This window comes from Scyliorhinus canicula, chromosome 2 (genome assembly GCF_902713615.1).
Source record: "Scyliorhinus canicula chromosome 2, sScyCan1.1, whole genome shotgun sequence".
In the NCBI taxonomy this organism is placed as follows: Eukaryota; Metazoa; Chordata; class Chondrichthyes; order Carcharhiniformes; family Scyliorhinidae; genus Scyliorhinus; species Scyliorhinus canicula.
The window spans coordinates 272,586,385-272,609,240 of NC_052147.1; the positions used below are offsets into that span (position 1 = coordinate 272,586,385).

Here is a 22,856-nt window from a genome sequence, read left to right on the forward strand (position 1 = left end):
TGGCTGCAGAAATGTTCTGAGATTGTGAAAGGCTTTATTTAAATGGAAGTCTTTCTTTCCGTTCATTCTTGATGATGAGTTTGATTATTGAAACTGCAGAATTAGTGCATACCACCAGATAGAACTATTATACGTTGGAATTCCAATATTATTCCGTGCACACTGGAGTTAAAGCGTGCTTCACAACAAATCAAAATACAGGAACTGTTGACTTTCTAATTATGTTCTATTTTCGAGATAGAATCAATCAATATGAGATTAACAATTCAGTAAGTCATTCTCACTATGTTTCAATAAATCGGTTTCGTCAGTATTTGCAGGAAGCATTACTTTGTCACTCGTTATAGATAGAGCGGTGATCGATGGGTTTAAAGTGATGATAGGGGTCAATGGGGTAGGTTCACGTGTCTCAACTTTGCCCGATCATTTGGTGGCAACAGCACAGATGGAGGTTGTTCGGCCCATATCTATGCTGGCTCTCTGAGGGAGATTTAACTTGAGGCCGGCATACCACATCTCTTGTAACGTGTTTTGTGCTAGAGCCCGCCATTAGCCAGAGGCTGGACCTTCCGGTCCTGACATTGTCAACGGGATCCCCGCTGGGGAACAAGTATCAGTTGGGGGGGGGGGGGGGGGGGGGGGCGTGGTGGTGGTGTGGTCACCATTGGCGGGACGGGACATTCCCGGTAATGGGAACGGCTGGAAAACTTTGGCCAAGTGTCCTCTCCATGTTGCCCTGCACATTCCTCCGTTTCAGTTAATCAACTTGGTGCTGGGAAATTAGCAGGGAATTTGGGATGCTGAATGTGCATGATCAGCCATGGTTACATTGAAAAATGAAATTAAATGCAAATCGCTTATTGTCACCATTGAATGGTGGTGCAGGCTCAAAGGGTCGAATGGCCTACTCCTGCACATATTTTCTATGTTTCATACAAAGGGCGATAGAAACCTGGAACTCGATCCTCAAAATGACTGGATTTTCACATTCATCTGGATGTTTTGAGACTAGATTTAGTTGTTTTATTTTGTTGGACAAAGAGGTGACAAATGAAATGAAAAAATGAAAATCGCTTATTGCCACAAGTAGGTTTCAGTGAAGTTACTGTGAAAAGCCCCTAGTCACCACATTCCGGCACCTGTTCGGGGAGGCTGTTACGGGAATTGAACCGTGCTGCTGGCCTGCCTTGGTCTGCTTTCAAAGCCAGCGAGTTAGCCCAGTGTGCGAAACCGGCCCTTACAATGAGTCACAATGCTAATGAATTTAAAAAACATGGTGACCAGAGTAAAAAATTAGAGAGGGGAAGATTGCACACCAGTCATCTGATTCAGATTTGCGTTGTACTTTATAGACTTGCAGCTTTCTGAAGTGTGAAATTCACTCTCCATTTTCTATGTCAGGTCTCACCTCAAACCCAAGCCGTGCTGTTAAAATAATGAAGTGCTGGCACAGTGCCTGATCCAGTTCCCCAGTGCTTTTCTTTCCCCACGTGCATGGAACTGAAGAGTTAAGTCACATCATTTCCAGGTAATGAGGGTACCATAGCCAGAATTCTATGGCCCACTGGGGATGGGAGCAGGGTGGCACGCAGGAGAGCCATTTAATTAATTAATAACAATAATAACCTTATTATTGTTACAAGTAGGCTTACATTAACACTGCAATGAAGTTACTGTGAAAATCCCCGAGTCGGCACACTCCGGCGCCTGTTCAGGTACACCGAGTGAGAATTCAGAATGTCCAATTCACACGTCTTTCGGGACTTGTGGGAGGAAACCGGAGCACCCGGAGGAAACCCACGCAGACACGGGAGACTCCGCACAGACAGGGACCTTGGTCTGTGAAGCAATAGTGCTAACCGCTGTGCTACCATGCTGCCATGATGGTGCTGCCATGCTTGCTGCCTACCCATCCATGACTGCTGAAATGTATCAGTGGAGGGCCGGCAAGGGTGTCTCATTTTTCACTTAATGGCCACTTAAGAGCCTCTTCCCACTCCTTCTGGGATTTTCCCTGTGCTGGGGTAGGCCAGAGCCAGGTGTTCAGACCACAAGGTGGATTGGTATCTGGGAAAGGAGAGGAGGGGCGCCTTCTTTTCGGGTCGCCAAACCCATCAGAGGCTGCCGCCAGGTAAATCACACTCACCTCCCTCATAGCCCCATGATTCGTCATCCTTTTCTCCACTCAGCCCAGCCCCGAGAACCCCACTCACTGGGGATCTACACCTCCCTCTGCCTGGGGAAAGCGGGAAGCATAATCAAAGACCCCCTCCCACCTGGCTTACTCACTCTTCTAACTTCTTCCATCGGGCAGGAGATACAAAAGTCTGAGAACATGCACAAACATATTCAAAAACAGCTTCTTCCCCGCTGTTACCAGACTCCTAAGCGACCCTCTTGTGGACTGACCTGATTAAAACTACACTCCTGTATGCTTCACCGATTCCGGTGTGATGCAGTTACATTGTGTACCTTGTGTTTCCCTATTATGTATGTTCTTTTATTTCCTTTTCTTTTCATGTACTTAATGATCTGTTGAGCTGCTCGCAGAAAAATACTTTTCACTGTACCTCGGTACTTGTGACAATAAACAAATCCAAATCCAAATCGGAAAGAGTGGCCCCATTGAGACTTACCTTTGTTGAAACTCCATGGCCCCTAGTCTCAGCAGTGGCAATCACTCCCCAGGGCGAGTGAGCTGTCAGCCAATTGATTGGCCAGTTGCTCTCAGAGGCTGGGTTTTCCCCCCAGATACAAGTAGAAGTCCTGCCTCAGCCATTAACAGCCATTACATGGCTGCAAGGTGAGCTGGGCTATGACTGTTACACCAGGGGTGGGGTACCCTGCCCCTAGCGAAAAAAAATCAGCCGCATAACTTTCCAAACCACCACACGCTATCTCCTCTGATGATGGCTGTGGGTTCAGGGCCCACTCCGAAGACTTGAAAACAAAATCTCAGCTGACCGTTCGGTACGTTACTGAGGGAGTGCTGCACTGACAGAGGTGTCATCTTTTGGATGAGGCATGAGCCGAGACTCCATCAGCCCTCTCAGATTGCGGGAAAAGATCCCGTGCACTATTTTGAAGAAGAGCAGGATCAACATTGATCCTTCAATCCACATCACCAAAACATATCATCTGTCTCGTATCACACAGATGTTTGCGGAAATCTAAGGTACACAAAGTGTCTGCTGCCTTTTCTACATTGAAACTGTGACCAAGCTTCACAAAGCACTTCCTTGTAAAGCGCATTGGAGTCTCCTGGGATCATGAGAGGGGCGATTTATTATTCATGCCATTCCTTTCTGCTGTGAAGATACATCTTTGCTAAATGATTGGAACAAAGACTTTTCCTTTATCTACAGTATCTCCCGAGTATCTGGTATTCCTTTCTTGACTCACTTTCCAAGGTGATGTTTCGTTTCTGAAGCATCAAAGATATGTTATCATCCAAAAAATGCGTGTTGAGTGCGCTCTGCTTTGCTGTTGTGTTTATTCCCAGTTGCCACAAGCTGTATGTTTGTAAATCTTGAGCTAAAGAGCAGAGTTATTCCCTTATCTATATTTCCGGGATGTGGCATTTCTTTCTTCACTTGCATCATTTGTTCTGAAGTGACGATCCGCCCCCATTAACCTTTTTATTCTATTGGAAAGGATCCAGTGTAAAATTAGTTTGCCCATCACTGTTTATCCAGAGCACAAAACTGCTTCAATCAATCACAAATTCTCATTGTCAAGTTCAAATCATTCCACGGCTCTGTCCTCTCCATTGTTTACTCCTCTCTCCCATTAACACTCAAGCGATTCTCCGAAAAAAGGACTTTAATAAAGCATTTGATAAGGTCCCTCATGGCAGGCTGGTGCAAAACATTCAATCACACGGGGTCAGGGTGAACGAGCTGGATGGATTCATAGAACATAGAACAGTACAGCATAGAACAGGCCCTTCGGCCCTCAATGTTGTGCCGAGCCTTATCCGAAACCAAGATCAAGCCTAGAACAGATTCAGAACTGGCTTGGCCATAGAAGACAGAGGGTAGCAGTGGAAGGGTGTTTTTCCGAATGGAGGTCGGTGACTCGCGATGTTCCACAGGGATCAGTGCTGGGACCTCTGCTGCATGTAATGTATACAAATCACTTGGAAGAAAATGTAGCAAGGGTCTGATCAGCAAGTTTCCAGATGATACTAAGATTGCAGCAGTTGCGGATAGTGATGGAGATTGTCAGAGAATACAACAGGGTATAGATAGGCTGCCTCAGCAGCATAGAGACACTGAGAGATCTGGGCGTGCAGGTCCACAGATCCTTAAAAGTGGCAGCACAGGTGGAAATGGTGGTAAAGAAAGCATATGGAATGTGTGCCTTCATAGGATGGGGTATAGAGTACAAAAGCTTGAAAACTATGTTTCAGTTCAATAGAATGTTGGTTAGACCACTTTTGGAATACCATGTCCAATTCTGGTCACCATATTACCAGTGTGTGTAAGAGAGTGTGTGACAGTGTGTACGAGAGAGAGTGAGTGATCGTGTGTGCAAAGAGGGAGTGAGAGATTGTGTGTGACAGCAAGTGACAGTGTGTGCGAGAGAGAGTGTGATTGTGTATGTGAGAGCGTGTGAGCGATTGTGTGCGAAACAGAGTGACTGTGTGTGAGAGCGAGTGACAGTGTGTGCGAGAGAGAGTGAGTGATTGTGTGTGTGAGAGCGAGTGAGTGTGTGTGAGAGAGTGAGTGACTGTGTACGAGAGCGAGTGAGTGATTGTGTGTGAGAGTGAGTGACTGTGTGTGTGAGAGAGTGAATGACCGTGTGTGTGAGAGAGAGTGACTGTGTGAGAGTGTAACTGTGTGTGTGACAGTGTGATTGTGTGTGTGCATTGAGAGAGTGTGATTGCGTGTGTGCATTGAGAGAGTGACAGCATGTGCGAGAGTGTGACTGTGTGTGAGTGACTGTGTGTATGACAGTGTGATTGTGTGTGTGCATTGAGAGAGTGTGATTGTGTGTGTGCATTGAGAGAGTGACAGCATGTGCGAGAGTATGACTGTGTGTGAGTGACTGTGTGTGAGAGAGTGAGTGATTGTGTGTGAGAGAGTGAGTGACAATGTGCGAGAGTGAGTGACTGTGTGCGAGAGTGTGACTGTATGTGAGTGACTATGTGTGAGAGAGTGAGTGACTGTGTATGTGAGAGAACGTGACTGTGTGCGTGAGAGAGTGACTGCGTGTGTGAGAGAGTGACTGTGTGTGTGAGAGAATGTGACTATGTGTGTGAGAGAGTGAGTGACTGCGTGTGAGAGTGAGTGACCATGTGTGTTAGAGAGTGAGTGACTGTGTGTGAGAGAATGTGACTGTGTGCGTGAGAGAGTGAATGACTGTGAGTGACCGTGTGTGTTAGAGAGTGTGAGTGACTGTGTGAGAGAATGTGACTGTGTGTGTGAGAGAGTGAGTGACTGTGTGTGTGAGAGAGTGAGTGACTGTGTGTGTGAGAGAATGAGTGACTGTGTGTGAGAGAGTGAGTGACTGTGTGTGTGAGAGAGTGAGTGACTGTGTGTGAGAGTGAGTGACAGTGTGTGCGGGAGAGTGAGTGACAACATGTGAGAGAGTGATTGACAATGTGAAAAATGAAAATGGAAAATGAAAATCGCTTATTGTCACGAGTAGGCTTCAATCAAGTTACTGTGAAAAGCCCCTAGTCGCCACATTCCAGTGCCTGTTCGGGGAGGCTGGTACAGGAATTGAACCGTGCTGCTGGCCTGCCTTGGTCTGCTTTAAAAGCCAGTGATTTAGTACAGTGTGCTAAACCAGCCCCTGTATGTGAGAGTGAGTGAGTGATTGTGTGCGAGTGAGTGTCTGTGCGTACAAGAGAGAATGAGTGATTGCGTGCGAGAGAGAGAGTGATTGTGTGCGAGAGAGCAAGTGATTGTGTGTGTGAGAGCAAGTGAGTAATTGTGCGAAACTGAGTGAGGAACAGCGTGTGTGAGAGCGAGTGAGTGACTGGGCTATCCTCCAACAGTTTGTTGATTTTTATTGTTTACTCTATTTAAATAACAAATTAATATTTTACGAAACCTTGGGCTTGATTCTCCGTTTTCGGGACTGGGGCTGGATTCTCCGTTTACGGGACTATGTCCCCACCCTGTTGTGAGAACTCTGGTCTTTTACGCCTGGAAAACTGCAGTAAAAAGGCCAGAGATTCACCACCTTGCAGGGGGCTAGCAGGTAGCCGTCGTAGAGCTTGCGGCTTTAGCTGTTGATACGGCCTCCGCACTTCCGGGTCAGAGGTCGCAGGCCGCCGTGCCGTGCTTCATGGCGGACTCAGCCCATAGACCTGGACCGCCGAAGTAGTGACCTGCATCAGCTGCTCGCCCGACCTGGACCGCCTGCATACATAGCCCCAAGGCCCGAATGAAGCCCCCTCCCTCTCCCCCTCCCCTCCGATCAACCCTTCCCCCACTGTGGTGGGCCCGAACTGAGTTCGCAGCCGCCATGCGAAGTTCCCGAATGGCAGGACCATATTAGAACCACGCCGTCGGGAATTTGGCCGGTCTTTTACATAAAACAGACAATGCAGAAGGAGGCCATTCGTCCCATCAAGTCTGCACCTTAAGCCCTCACTTCCACCCTATCCCAATAACTCAATAACCCCTCCTAAATCTTTTGGACACTAAAGGCCAATCCACCTAACCTGCACGCCTTTGGACTGTGGGAGGAAACCGGAGCACCCGAAGGAAACCAACGCAGACACGGGGAGAACGCGCAGACTCCGCACAGACAGTGACCCAGCGGGGAATCGAATCTGGGACCCTGGAGCTGTGAAGCCACAGTACTAGCCACTTGTGCTACCGTGCTCTCCCGGAGAATAGCGGGCTGGGCCTCAGGCAACAGCCTGAGGCGGTGGATACTCGACGATACTCCTCGAGTATGCCGATTTTCGGGGGGGGGGGCGGAGAATAGAGAAAAAGTATTCTCCACCCCATCACCTAACACGATTTTGGCATCGGGATGTGGAGAATCCAGCCCCTTATCTTTCCAAAATCTTCTCATCGGCCCATGCATCAGAAAAGTGTGCAAATGTGGCCCCTGAGCAAAAACGTTTGGACAAGCCTGCCTTAATATTTTATTTATTTAATCACTTGTTTAACTTTGGGAGTCACTCTGCTTCAGTAGCTTAATTTCTAATTCCAGAATCTTCTAATCCTATGGCTGAAAAAAAATTTCCACTTCCTTTCTCCATCCAGAAACTAAATCTACATTTATGCCATCAAGGGAATTACAAAGAGTATCTGATTATTCTTAAGTAATCCAATCTCCTTTCTTTATGTACACTTATTCACCCAAGCGATCACACTTTATTTTACCGTTTCTTGATTTTATGAACTTGCTTCAAATACAATGTTACTTGCCATATATGTCTCTGTAACCATTAGAAGAGATGATTAGCAATGGAATTCAGTGATTTATTGATTGCTACATTTATGGAAACCTCCTCTGTATAGGTTAGACAATTGCGTGCTGTTTAGGGGCAGCACGGTAGCATTGTGGGTAGCACAATCGCTTCACAGCTCCAGGGTCCCAGGTTCGATTCTGGCTTGGGTCACTGTCTGCGCGGAGTCTGCACATCCTCCCCGTGTGTGCGTGGGTTTCCTCCGGGTGCTCCGGTTTCCTCCCACAGTCCAAAGATGTGCAGGTTAGGTGGATTGGCCATGATAAATTGCCCTTAGTGTCCAAAATTGCCCTTAGTGTTGGGTTGGGTTACGGGGATAGGGGGAGGTGTTAACCTTGGGTAGGGTGCTCTTTCCAAGAGCCGGTGCAGACTCGATGGGCCGAATGGCCTCCTTCTGCACTGTAAATTCTCTTCTCTAATTCTCTCTCTAATGAGTTGGCAGTGGGAAATCATGGGGCTATATCCCAGCTAATACCAGCTGCCCAAAAGTGCCCATTTCATCCAGTAACTGCAATCCAAAAAATATTTTGATGACGGAAATGCTTTGATCTGCACTAAGTTTCCACACAAACGCAATTTTGATTTGAAGAGTTCGCACCTTCAGCAGAACAAGGGAAAATGAATCGGAAATTTATATGGGGCAGAGTGCGAATGTGGTGTGACTAATTTAATTAAGTTGGGGACTGAGTGCCTATAAGGTTGAGCACATAAAAGGATCTAGGTGTGAAAGGCAAGCACTTGAAGTAAATATGGCCAAGTTGAATTTTCTATAAGTAAATAAGGCCTGGGTAGAAATTTGCATGTGGAGATAATGAAGGTATATTGCGTTTGGTTGTTCAATTTCAAAGGTGAGTTAGAAGAAAAGGTTTTCAATTTGGGAAATAATGATAAATAAGGTGAGATGATTACGTTTTCTTTTACCTGAAAGTGGAAGCAATAGGAAAGAATTAAATATTTTTTCTGGGTAAGTTGCATTTCAAAGAAGGTTAAGGGCAATGGACTCAAACATAAAAGAGGCAAAACTATACTGAAGGAGAGATGTCGGAAATGTTTTTTGGGACTGGCCATGTAAGGCCTCCTGGAATGTGTTGTGTGCTGGGAGAGAGCTGTGAGTGAAGTGAAGCTGCTTCAGCCAAGTCAGAAAAGTGCTTGTTTTTTTCAGAAATCAAGGTTTTGCTTTCATGTTTTTTGGAATTTCGGCAGCAGAGTGGGGGGAATAAATAGAAGCCCCGCGATGAATCTCTCCTATCATAGAATTTACCGTGCAGAAGGAGGCCATTCGGCCCATCGAGTCTGCACCGGCCCTTACAAAGAGCGCCCTACTGAAGCTCACGTATCTACACTATCCCCGTAGCCCAGTAACCCCCTATTTGGACACTAAGGGCAATATACCATGGCCAATGCACCTAACACGCACATCTTTGGACTGTGGGAGGGAACCGGAGCACCCGGAGGAAACTCACGCGGACACGGGGAGAACGTGTAGCCTCCGCACAGACAGTGACCCAGCCGGGAATCGAACCTTATAACCTGGAGCTGTGAAGCAACTGTGCTAATCATTATGCTACCATGCTGCCCTGTAGAACTTGGTACAATGCAGAAGGAGGCCATTCAGCCCATCGAGTCTGCACCAACCCACTATGGTGACAGTAAGGTTGCCTTGTGGTAATTTTACAGGATTTTCTAGACATTAAGTATCTATAAGGGATTGTTGCCTGAAGGAGTGTTTATTTGTCAGACGAACCATGCAGGAAATCATTTTGGGGGAATGTTCCATAAGAATAATTTTAACTGTGTAAGTGTAATAGAACATAGAACAGTACAGCACAGAACAGGCCCTTCGGCCCTCGATGTTGTGCCGAGCCATGATCACCCTACTCAAACCCACGTATCCACCCTATACCCGTAACCCAATAACCCCCCCCTTAACCTTACTTTTTAGGACACTACGGGCAATTTAGCATGGCCAATCCACCTAACCCGCACATCTTTGGACAGTGGGAGGAAACCGGAGCACCCGGAGGAAACTCACGCACACACGGGGAGGACGTGCAGACTCCGCACAGACAGTGACCCAGCCGGGAATCGAACTTGGGACCCTGGAGCTGTGAAGCATTTATGCTAACCACCATGCTACCGTGTAATGATGTGTGTTTGAGTTTTGGTTTATTTTGTGAATAAAAGGCAGCACAGTGGCACAGTGGTTAGCATTGCTGCCTACGGCGCTGAGGACCCGGGTTCGAATCCCGGCCCTGGGTCACTGTCTGTGTGGAGTTTGCACATTCTCCCCGTGCCTGCGTGGGTTTCGCCCCCACAACCCAAAGATGTGCAGGGTAGGTGGATTGGCCACGCTAAATTGCCCCTTAATTGGAAAAAATAATTGGATACTTTAAATTTGAAAAAAAAAAAAAAAAAATATTTTGTGAATAAATGTTCTAATCTAATATGTAAAATCTCCAAAAGTATTACTAGAAATTGTGGCTACTGACTTCAGAACACATATCTTCTCATGGTAAAAATACAAAATCTCAACAACAAGGACTCCTACGTCAGACTCCTATTCAGCTCTGTCTTCAACACCATAATTCCAGCCAAGCTCATATCCAAACTCCAAAACCTAGGACTCAGTTCCTCCCTCCTTGACTTCCTGATCCACCAACCAAAATCAGTAAGGATAAACAACACCTCCTCCACGATAGTCTTCATTACCAGGGCCCCGTAATGCCCCCTGCTATACTCTATATACACAAACGACTGTGTGGCAACATTCAGTTCCAACAACTCCATCCACATGTTTGCTGATGACACAGCCATAGTGGGTCGGATCTCAAACAACGATGAGTCAGAGTATAGGAGGAAGATGGAGGAATGGTGGCATGGTGCAATGACAACAATCTCTCCACCAATGCCAGAAAAACTAAGGAGCTGGTCATCGACTTCAGGAAATGAAGTGTCATGCACGCCTCTGTCTGTGTCAATGGTGTAGAGGTGACACCATCCTCATTGACTCATTGACCAATTTTTATAGATGCACCATAGAAAGCATTCTACCTGGCTGCATCACAGCTTGGTTTGGCAACTGCTTGGCCCAAGACCATAAGAAACTGCAGAGAATCATGAACACAATTCATCACGCAAACCCACCTCCCATCCATTGACTCTGTCTACACCTCCCGCTGCCTTGGGAAAGTAGGCAGCATAATTAAGACACCTCCCACCCGGGTTATTCTCTCTTCAAACCTCTTCCACTGGGCAGAAGATACAGAAGTCTGAGAACACGCACTTACAGGTTCAAAAACAACTTCTTGCTTGCTGTTACCAGATTCCTGAATAACCCTTTTATGGACTAAACTGATCTCTTCACACATCTTCTTTACTGTTGTTCTATATGCTTCACCCGATGTATTGAGTAATTATCATATATCCTATGACTCACCCCATGTCTGTGTCTATGTATTTACAGTGTGTATCTATCGTATGTCCTATTTTTTTAATAAATGGAATGATTTGTCTGGACTGTACGCAGAACAATACTTTTCACGGTACCTCGGTAGATGTGACAATCAATCTAAATCTAAAAATCTAAATGTAAAAAAGGAAAAGAGTTGTGACAGTTTGCCATGTTTCCATTTGGGATGTATTTGCGCCATACGTACCACCTGGCAGATCATATGCTGTCATACACTGTCATGCAGAACAGAGGGAGGTAATTTGGTCCACTGTGCCTGTGTCAGCCCTTTAAAATAATGACTTTCCATAGCTCTGCAGCCCTGCAAACATTTCCCTTTCAAATATTCACCAAATTCCCAATTGAAAGTTGGTTTGGAATTTTCTTCCGCCTCCCCTGTCTCGACGTGAAACTTTGGAAAGAAACTTGGAGGAAAAATGTAGCAGTGTCAAAGGACTCTGGTTTGCAAAGGTGCACATTTGCTGCTGCTTCACCGAGAAACAAAAACTTCGGAAAGCTCACCGTTAATTTTATTCAGCTGGAGGCTATGCAGTAAATTATGCTTTAATGACAATATAATTTGTAAGTGTAATTAACCTGGTACTCTACTACAGTGAATCTGGCGCTGATCGAAGTTGCAGAGAGTGCAGCAAAACACATTTATTAAGTTGCGCAAAGATCATTAACCTTGAACTGGGTAAGCGCATGTATCATGGAGAGCTGTGAAGTATTAATTAAATTCGCTTTGTAGATGAGAAGATCCTGCATCACCAAAAACACCAGCATGAATTATCTGGTTGACAAGTATCTATGGCAATTTGTGGAAATTTCAGCAGCGCTATGACATTTATTATGAAATCAAAATTTGACATTTCAAAAGTGGCTTATAATTGAGGGGAGTGAGGGGAATCAATCTGAACTTAGCATTGTCTTCACTCCAATAATCACATTCAAAATGACATTTCAATTTGATTCAAGTCGCTGATCTTGGGTTGTCGCCTGCATCTTTGTGCCAGCAGTGGCTCAGTTGATATCACTCTTGCCCCTGAAATGAAAATCGCTTATTGTCACGAATAGGCTTCGATGAAGTTACTGTGAAAAGCCCCTCGTCGCCACATTCTGGCGCCTGTTCGGCGAGGCTGGTACGGGAATTGAACCGTGCTGCTGGCCTGCCTTGGTCTGCTTTAAAAGCCAGCGATTCAGCCCAGTGTGCTTAACCAGCCCCTGAGTCAAAAGGTTGTGGGTTCAAATCCCACTGCAGGAATTGCTGGCCACAATCTAATCCTCTGCACTGTTGAGGGAGTGCTGCACTGTCGGAGGCACTGTTGTTCTGGTGAGATCTTAAACTGAGGCCTCACCTGCCCGCTCTGGTGGATGTAAAAGATCTCATCGCAGGAGAGCAGGGGAGTGACCCTGGTGTCCTGACCATTAGCTATCCGTCAACATTACAAACACAGATCGCCTGTTCCTTGTCACAACAATGTTTGTGGCAACTTGCTATTCACCAGTTGGCTGCTGTGGTTCTTGCATTGGAACAATGGCTACACTTCAACAACACTTCATTGGCTGTGAAACACTTTTGGGCAGTGAAAGGTGCTTTAGATTTGCAAATCTTTCTTTCACTGTTCTCTCTGATTTTTAGTAGATTAAGCGCAGCTTTTGGTTTGCTATTCAGGGTTCGAACAATCCAAATTCCTTCAAAAGCAACCTGGAACTGTTTCTGGCCAGGGTATAGGTCACCTCATAGAAAAGGTGGGCAACTCCTAACATTGAACCATGGCGTGAGCAATCTCCCATTCTCGTTACAATCAGCCAAGGAAGTGGAAGAGGAATTGCCCAGGTTTCCCCTCCCACTGACCTGGGTTTTCTTTAATGTCTTTCTCTTTTGGTCCTCCCCAGGAGGTCCAAGTCTTTTTGCGGTGGGTAAAGAGTGTGCATTTTGCGAAGCACAAGACATCGTAGCTATGTGGGAAACGTCCAGATGGACCAAAGGGTCTTAATCTCCCTGGTTTGAAAGCTAGAGTCAATTAGTTTGGGTTTCTGACCATTGACCTTGACTCCACGCAGACAGTCACCCACGGTTGGAATTGAACCCTGGCATTGTGAGGCAGCAGTGCTAGCCACTGTTGCGCACTGGAATCTGAACACACACACACACAAAAAAAATCTAGGATGATACAACAGTGCAGCACTCCTCGTTATTACAGTGATAGAGTTGTTCTCGTTTGAATGAGACTTTTAACTGAGCCTGTCTGTCTGCTTAGATGTAGTAAAAACATCCAATGAGATTGTAGAACATAGAACATTACAGCGCAGTACAGGCCCTTCGGCCCTCGATGTTGCGCCAACCTGTGAAACCACTCTAAAGTCCATCTACACTATTCCCTTATCATTCATATGTCTATCCAATGACCATTTGAATGCCCTTAGTGTTGGCGAGTCCACTACTGTTGCAGGCAGGGCATTCCATGCCCTTACTATAAGTAAAGAACCTACCTCTGACATCTGTCCTATATCTATCTTCCCTCAATTTAAAGCTAGACATCACCTTCCGAGGAAAAATGCTCTCACTGTCCACCCTATCTAATCCTCTGATCATCTTGTATACCTCAATTAAGTCACCTCTTAACCTTCTTCTCTCTAACGAAAACAGCCTCAAGTCCCTCAGTCTTTCCTCATAAGATCTTCCCTCCATACCAGGCAACATCCTTGTAAATCTCCTCTGCACCCTTTCCAATGCTTCCACATCCTTCCTACAATGCGGCGACCAGAACTGCACGCAATACTCCAAATGCAGCCGCACCAGAGTTTTGTACAGCTGCAACATGACCTCATGGCTCCGAAACTCAATCCCTCTACCAATAAAAGCTAAGATGTGGAGATGCCGGCGTTGGACTGGGGTGAGCACAGTAAGAAGCCTTACAACACCAGGTTAAAGTCCAACAGATTTGTTTCAAACACGAGCTTTCGGAGCACTGCTCCTTCCTCAGGAGCAGTGCTCCTCTCCATTCACCTGAGGAAGGAGCAGTGCTCCGAAAGCTCGTGTTTGAAACAAACCTGATGGACTTTAACCTGGTGTTGTAAGACTTCTTACAATAAAAGCTAACACACCGTACGCCTTATTAACAACTGTATCAACCTGGCTGGCAACTTTCAGGGATCTATTTACATGGACACCGAGATCTCTCTGCTCATCCACACTACCAATAATCTTACCATTAGCCCAGTACTCTGCATTCCTGTTACTCCTTCCAAAATGAATCACCTCACACTTTTCTGCCTTAAACTCCATTTGCCACCTCTCAGCCCAGCTCTGCAGCTTATCTATGTCCCTCTGTAACCTGCAACATCCTTCCGCACTGTCCACAACTCCACCGACTTTAGTGTCATCTGCAGATTTACTCACCCATCTTTCTACGCCCTGCTCCACGTCATTTAAAAAATGACAAACAGCAGTGGCCCCAAAACAGATCCTTCTGGTACACCACTAGTAACTGAACTCCAGGCTGAACATTTCCCATCAACCACCACCTCTGTCTTCTTACAGCTAGCCAATTTCTGATCCAAACTGCTAGATCACCCTGAATTCCATGTCTCTGTATTTTCTGCAATAGCCTACCGTAGGGAACCTTATCAAATGCTTTACTGAAATCCATATACCCCACATCAACTGCTTTACCCTCGTCCACCTGTTTGGTCACTTTCTCAATAACTCAATAAGGTTTGTGAGGCACGACCTACCCTTCACAAAACCGTGTTGACTATCCCTAATCAAATTATTCCTTTCTAGATGATTATAAATCCTATCTCTTATAAACCTTTCCAAGACTTTGCCCACAACAGAAGTAAGGTTCACTCGTCTATAGTTACTGGGGTTGTCTCTACTCCCCTTCTTGAACAAGGGGACAACATTTGCTATCCTTCAGTCTTCTGGCACTATTCCTGTAGACAATGACGACATAAAGATCAAAGCCAAAGGCTCAGCAATTTCCTCCCCAGCTTCCCAGAGAATCCTAGGATAAATCCCATCTGGCTAAGGGGACTTATCTATTTTCACACTTTCCAGAATTGCTAACACCTCCTTCTTATGAACCTCAAGCCCTTCTAGTCTAGTAGCCTGTATCTCAGTACTCTCCTCGACAACATTGCCTTTTTCCTGTGTGAATACTGACAAAAAATATCTATTTAGCACCTCTTTTATTTCCTTGGACTCCATGCAAAACTTCCCACTACTGTCCTTCACTGGCCCTACTCTTACCCTAGTCATTCTTTTATTCCTGACATACCCATAAAAAGCTTTAGGGTAATATTTTGAAGAAGGGCAGGGGAGTTGTCTGCAGTGTCCTGGCTATTCTTAATCTGTCCTCCCTCAAGCAATACCATTAAAACCGATCGTCTATTTTTGTTTTGTTTTCTTGTCACGTGTTCCGAGGTGCAGTGGAAAGTATTGTTCTACGTACAGTCCAGACAGATTGTTCCATATGTGAAAAGAAACATAGGACATGCAGAAATACACAATGTAAATACATAGACACAGGCATCGTGTGAAGCATACAGAGTGTACTGCTACTCAGTACAGAAGAAGTGTGGAGAGATCAGTTCAGTCCATAAGAGGGTCATTTAGGAGTCTGGTAACAACAGGGAAGAAGCTGTTTTTGAACCTGTTAGTGCGTGTTCTCAAGCTTTTGATCTCTTGCCAGATGGAAGAAGTTGTAAGAGAGAATAATCCAGGTGGGAGGGGTCTTTGATTATGCTGACTACTTTCCCAAGGCAGCGGGAGGTGTAGACAGAGTCAATGGATGGGAGGTGGGTTTGCGTGATGAATTGTGTTCATGATTCTCTGCAGTTTCTTATGGTCTTTGGCAAACTGTTGCCAGACCAGGCTGCGATGCAGCCAGATAGGATGCTTCCTATGTTACATCTGTAAAAATCGGTAAGATTCAATGTGGACATTCCAAATTTCCTGAGGATGTATAGGGGCTGTTGTGCTTTCTCGGATGTAGCGTTGATGTGGGTGGACCAGAACAGATTGTTGGTGATGTGCACACCTAGCTGTCAACTATCTCCACCTTGGCACCATTGATGCAGACAGGGGTCATTTGTGGGAGCTTGCTGTGCACAAATTGGTTGCGTAGGTATTTTCAAGCCCCAAGTCAACATATTCATGGATGCGAAGAGAATCATTCTTGGATATTAAAGAAATCAAAGGTATGGGGATACTCTGGAAGGTGATAGTAAAGTTAGAAGATGTCGGTCAAGATCTTATGGTCATGAGGACCTGATTGACCCTCCCCGATGAACTCAATGCAGTCTATGCTTGGTTTGAGCAGGAAACCATCAAGCCATTGTCAACTGCCCCAGCAGCCTCAGATACAACCATACCCACCGTCACAGCTTCAGAAGTCAGATCGGCCTTCTTGAATGTGAACCCTCAGAAAGCGATGGGTCCTGACGGGGCCCCTGGTTGTGCACTCAGATCCTGCGCGGACCAACTGATGAATGTGTTCGCGGACATCTTCAACCTCTCCCTTCTCCATTCCATGGTCCCCACCTGCTTCAAGACCACCACCAAACCGATGCCAAAGAAGAACCAGATGACGTACCTCAATGACTATCGTCCAGTGGCCTTGACATCGATCATTATGAAATGCTTCGAGAGGTTGGTCATGAGGCGCATCAACTGCATACGCCCAGAATGCCTTGCTCCACTTCAATTCCGCCGCAACCGGTCCACAACAGAAGCCATCTACCTGGCCCTACACTCATCCCTGGAACATCTCGACAACAAGGACTCCTACATCAGACTCCTATACATTTACTACAGCACTGCTTTCAACACTATAATCCCAGCCAAGCTCATATCAAAGCTCCAAAACCTAGGACTTGGCTCTTCCCTCTGCAACTAGATCCTCAACTTCCTGACCCATAGACCACAATCAGTAAGGATAAACAACAACACCTCCCCCATGATAGTCCTCAATACTGCGGCCCCACAAGGCTGCGTATGTAGCGCCCTACTATACTCCCTATACACACACAACGGTATGGCAAAATTGGGCTTCAACTCTATCCATGCTGATGACATGATCGTAGTGGGTCGGATCTCGAACAACGATGAGTCAGAATACAGGAGAAAGATAGAGAACCTAGTGGAGTGGTGTAACAACAACAATCTCTCCCTCAATGGCAGCAAAGCTAAAGAGCTGGTCATTGACCTCAGGAAGCAAAGTACTGTACACACCCCTGTCAGCATCAACGGGGCCGAGGGGGGTATGGTTAACAGCTTCAAATTCCTAGGTGTGCACATCACCAACATCTGTCCTGGTCCACCCACATTGACGCTACCACCAAGAAAGCACAACAGCACCCATACCTCCTCAGGAAACTAAGGAAATTTGGCATGTCCACACTGAATCTTACAAATTTTTACTGATGCATCATGGAAAACATCCTATCTGGCTGCATCACAGCCTGGTATGGCAACTGCTCGGCCCAAGACTAAGAAACTAGAGAGTCGTGAACACAGCCTAGTCCATTACGTAAAACCGCCTCCCATCCATTGACTCTGTCTACACCCCCCACTGCCTTGGGAAAGGGATCAGCATAACCAAAGACCCTTCCCACCTGGCTAATTCGCTCTTCCAACTTCTTCCATCTGGCATGAGATACAAAAGTCTGAGAATACGCACTAACAGATCTATAAACAGCTTCTTCCCCGCTGTTATCAGACCCGCTGAATGATACCCTTATGGACTGAACTGATTTGTCCACGTATCTTCCGTACTGAGCAGCACTGCACTGTATGCCGATGTCTATGTAGTTACATTGTCGATTTATTGTATGCCCTATGTTTTTTTCATGTGTGTAATGATCTGTCTGGACTGTATGCAGAACAACATTTTTCACTGCGGTACACGTGACAATAAGACAAATCCAAATATTCCTATTCTATCAGCGACTACACTTCAAAGGTAATTCATTAGCTTCATAGTGCTATTGGACATCCTGAGGTTGTGAAAGGTTTTATGCATAAACACAAGTCCCTTTTCTCCTCAGTGACTGATTGTGGGAGTGTGATTTGAGACACAGCTTGTGTTTTTAGAACTCCATTAACGCATATCCCTTTGCAGACACAATTTAGCAACAAGCCACAAAAGGAGATCTTTGGACGAGTAACCGATAGCTTAGTCAGAGATATGATTGAAGGAACATTGAAGGAGGACAGAAGAGTAGAGACAAGAAGAATTTAGGGATGGAGTTTCAGAGCTTGGGATCTGGACTACTGAAGGATTGTCAAAGGATATAAGCAGTGATGCACCATTTTATTCTGCATCTGCATGCGACCTGCAGAACAATGTATCGGAGGTGGGGATCTTATCAGGGTTCACATAAAGTAAAGTCATTTTTCAATATTTCCCCAAGAAGGAGACAAGAATTTATTGGGAGTGGAAAATATCTGCTGGGCACGAAAAACCTGCCACTTTATTTTGAATAGATTTCAAGCCCACCTCCATTGCTTCCCATTCTAGAAACACAGCTGACTGACGGCTAATTCTCACCTTCACCCTTGTGTCTTAAGGAGCTGCAGGGAATCAGCTATCCGTTACAAATATTCTGAGAATATTGGGTGTTTTCAATAGTGGGGGGGACAAAGTCTTTCATCAAAACACCATGAAGGTGAATATGGTCCCTTGGAACCAATTCACACATGTCTTCATTAATCTCCCTGGTAAATTCTTACTTAGAATCATATAGCACAGAAGGAGGCCATTTAGCCCATGGTGCTTCTGCTGGTCCTTTAAAGGAGCTGTCCAATTAGTCCCAGTCCCCAAACTCTGATAAACTTTCCCCCTTAAGTATTTATTTAATTGCATCCAGAAAGTTATTGTTGAATCTATTCCAACCGACCTTCCTGGTAATGCTCTCCAGATCTTAACTACTTGCTCGTTGCAAACAAAGTCTTCTCATCTCCCTTTTCTGGTTGTTTGCACAATAGAAACAGGAAACACTGAAACAAAATAGGAGCAAGAGGAGACCATTCGGCCCTTCAAGCCTGCTCCACCATTCATTATGATTACGACTGATCATCCAACTCAATAGCCTAATCCTGCTTGCTTTCCCACACATCCTGTGATCCCCTTTGCCCAAAGTGCTATATCTCTTTTTTTAATTTAGAGTACCCAATTCATTTTATCCAATTAAGAGGCAATTTGGCGTGGCCAATCCACCTAGCATGCACATTTTTGGGTTGCAGGGGCGAAACCCCCGCAAACACGGAGAGAATGTGCAAACTCCACAGTGACCCAGAGTCGGGATCGAACCTGGGACCTCGGCGTCGTGGGGCCGCAGTGCTAACCCACTGCGCCACCGTGCTGCCCCCTTAAGTGCTATATCTAACTGGTTCTTGGAACCATACAAAGTTTTGGACTCAACTACTTCCTGCGGTAACAAATTCCACAGGCTCACCACTCTCTGGGTGAAGAATTCTCTCGTCATCTCTGTCCTAAATGGTCTACCCCGTAACCTCAGACTGTGCCCCCTGGTTCTGGACACATCCACCCTTTGGAACATCCTTCCTTCATCAACTCTGTCCAGTCCTGTTAGAATTTTATAAGTCTCTATGAGATTCCCCCTCATTCGTTTGAACTCCAGTGAATACAATCTGAACCGATTCAACCTATCTGTGTGCGTCAGACCCGCCATCCCAGGAACGGGCTGCAGGATGAAGGCATGTAAAATCGCCGGCTCCAACGCACCCCTCCCTGATGAGCTCAACACATTCTATGCATGCTTTGAGCAAGAAGTCAGCAAGAACGAGCCCTCCACCTCAGAAGCCTCGGATGAACTTGTATCTGAGATCACCATTGCAGATGCCAGAACGTCTTCTTGAGCCTTCTCGAACGTCAACCTAGGGAAAGCCACTGTCCTGGATGGGGTACCCGGACGAGCACTCTGGTCTTGCGCGGATCAGCTGGCGGGTGAATTCGCAGACGTCTTCAATCTCTCTTTAGAACAATCTGAGGTCACTATCTGCTTCAAGAAGATGACCATCATCCCTGTATCAAAGAAAAGCCAAGCAGCGTGCCTTAATGACTATTGTCCAGTGGCTCTGACATCCATCAGCATGGCACAAATCAACTCCAGCCTCCCGGATTGCCGTGATCCACTACAGTTCGCATACCGCTGCAACAGGTCCACAGCAGACACTATCTCACTGGCCCTGCACTCAACCCTGAAACACCTGGATAACAAAGACACCTGAGTCAGACTTCTATTTATTGACTACAGCTCAGCCTTCAACACCATTATTCCTACGAAACCCATCTCCAAACTTCGTGGCCTGGGCCTCGGCTCCTCCCTCCGCGACTGGATCCTGAAGTTTCTAACCCACAGGCCACAATCAGTAAGGATAGGCAACAACACCTCCTCCACGATCATCCTCAATACCGGTGCCCCACAAGGCTGTGTCCTCAGCCACCTACGGTACTCCTTATACACTTATGACCATGTGGCCAAATTCCCCTCCAACTTGATTTTCAAATTTGCTCATGACACCACAGTGGTGGGTCGGATCTCAAACAATGATGAGACAGAGTACAGGAATGAGATAGAGAACCTGGTGAACTGGTGTGATTACAATAATCTCTTCCTCAATATCAACAAACAAAGCACCTCAATATACCAACATCTTCATGCACAAGTTTGAACAAGACCTCTTCACCACACAGGACCTTCAACTGACGTTATACACCAGATACATCAATGACATTTTTTTCCTTTGGACCTACGGCGAAGAATCACTGAAACGATTACACGATGACATCAATAAATTCCATCCCACCATCAGACTCACCATGGACTACTCTCCAGAATTGGTTGCATTCTTGGACACACTCATCTCCATCAAGGACGGTCACCTCAGAACTTTGCTTTACTGCAAGCCCACAGATAATCTCACGATGCTCCATGGAGACGCTGTGACAATGGATGAACGGACATCGCGTGACAATCGCCAGGCAGGAATGTTCCTTTCCAGTCAGGGAACACTTCAGCAGTCGAGGGCATTCCGCCTCTGATCTTCGGGTAAGCGTTCTCCAAGGCGGCCTTCAGGATTTGCGAAAACGCAGGATCGGCAAGCAGAAAGTTATAGCCAAGTTCCGCACACATGAATACGGCTTCAACCGGGACCTTGATGTTGTGTTATGCTGCTTTGGATAACACAGGCTGCTACTTGATGCAGTCTTAACTAAAGGGTGCTCCAGACTCTGAAATGAGTTCAACGTGTTTGTTGAACTGTTCACACAGTTCTCACACAGTTCTCAAATGAATTTGACTCTCTGCTAATCTAACTGTAGTAACTCAGTCTAACTGTACCAGCTTGCTCTCAGCCACATGCTGGGGTGTGATGCTGCTGATCAACCCTGTCTAACTCTCTAGATGTCTGTCTGTGGAAAAAGGCAGGATGTGAGTGCCTCATCCCTTTTATAGTATTTACGTCAACCCCCCTTGTGGTGATTCCACATCTGAGTGTCCTGACTGCCCATTGGTTGTGTCCTATTGTGAATGTTCATTGGTTGCATGTTTGCATGTCATGACATCTCCACTTTCTTTTTGGTTTTAGATGTATATACATGTGAATTTGTCTGTCTAATGTGACTGACTGAGGAATACAGAACAGAAGAAACAAAACAAATGCTCATAAGTCCAGTCTCTGAGGCCTGTGTCTGATCCTCGTCGACCGCCGGAGAGGTGGAGGAGGGGATGACGGTGCCTTGAACGGCGAGTGGGAGGCACGACTTGTGGCCTCATGGTTCGATGTGTCTGGAGGCGGCAATTCGACATGTGGAAATGGAGGGGAAAGTGGTTGTGGGCAAGCGATGTTTCACAGTGCCCTTCGATTCCTTCGCACAATGGAGCCATCAGCCATACGTATGACATAGGATCTGGGCGCGGCCCGTCGAACAATGACAGCCGGAGCAGACCACCCACCATCCGGTATCTTGATACGACAGTGTCTGCTGGGGATAGCATGAAAATGAAAATGAAAATCGCTTATTGTCACGAGTAGGCTTCAAATGAAGTTACTGTGAAAAGCCCCTAGTCGCCACATTCCGGCGCCTGTCCGGGGAGGCTGTTACGGGAATCGAACCGTGCTGCTGGCTTGCCTTGGTCTGCTTTCAAAGCCAGCGATTTAGCCCTGTGAGCTAAACATGGCCAGATCGGTGGCATGTGCGTCGTAGCCCTGCTTCTGGCTGTTGTGAAGCTGCTGCATTTTCTGCAGCACCGGGGGGTGATCAGGGCTGGGCAGGTGTATGGCTGGAAGCATCGCCCGCAGGTCCCTGTTCATCAGCAGTTGAGCTGGCGACATGCCAATGGACAAGGGAGTCGCCCGGTACTCAAGTAGTGCAAGGTGTCTGTCGGAAGCGGAGTCCGAGGCTTTGCGGAGGAGCTGCGTAACGATGTGCACCCCTTTTTCGACTTTAACATTGGACTGCGGATAGTGCGGATTGGAGGTGACATGCCTGAAATTGTAGCTCTTGGCAAACATGGACCATTCTCTTCTGTGGGAGCATAGGCCATTGTCACTCATGGCGGTGGTTGGGATGCCATTCCGTGAGAATGTCTCTTTACACGCTTTGATGACGGTTCGTGAGGTCTGTCAAATTTAGCGCCTCAGGATAGTTCGAAAAGTATTCGATGATTAAGATATAGTCGCGACCATTCGCGTGGAATAGGTCAATGCCAACCTTGGACCACGGAGAGGTCTCTAGGTCATGTGGTTGGAGGTCTCCTTGCTCTGTGCTGGTTGGAACCTCTGACAGGTTTCGCAGTTCAGGACCATGTCCATGATGTCCTGGTTGATGCCGGGCCAGCAGACAGCCTGCCGGGCCCTGCGTCTGCACTTTTCTACGCCCAGGTGTCCCTCATGAATCTGCCGCAGCACCATGCTCTGGAGTCGTAGCGGGATGACTA

General features: G+C 46.4%; 1 protein-coding gene across 1 annotated transcript in view; it reads right to left on the reverse strand.

The window, feature by feature from the left end:
* LOC119962143 (contactin-associated protein-like 5) overlaps positions 1-22,856 on the reverse strand; it is a 1,043,235-nt gene that overhangs the window by 12,695 nt on the left and 1,007,684 nt on the right. The gene's annotated exons all lie outside the window — the stretch shown is intronic.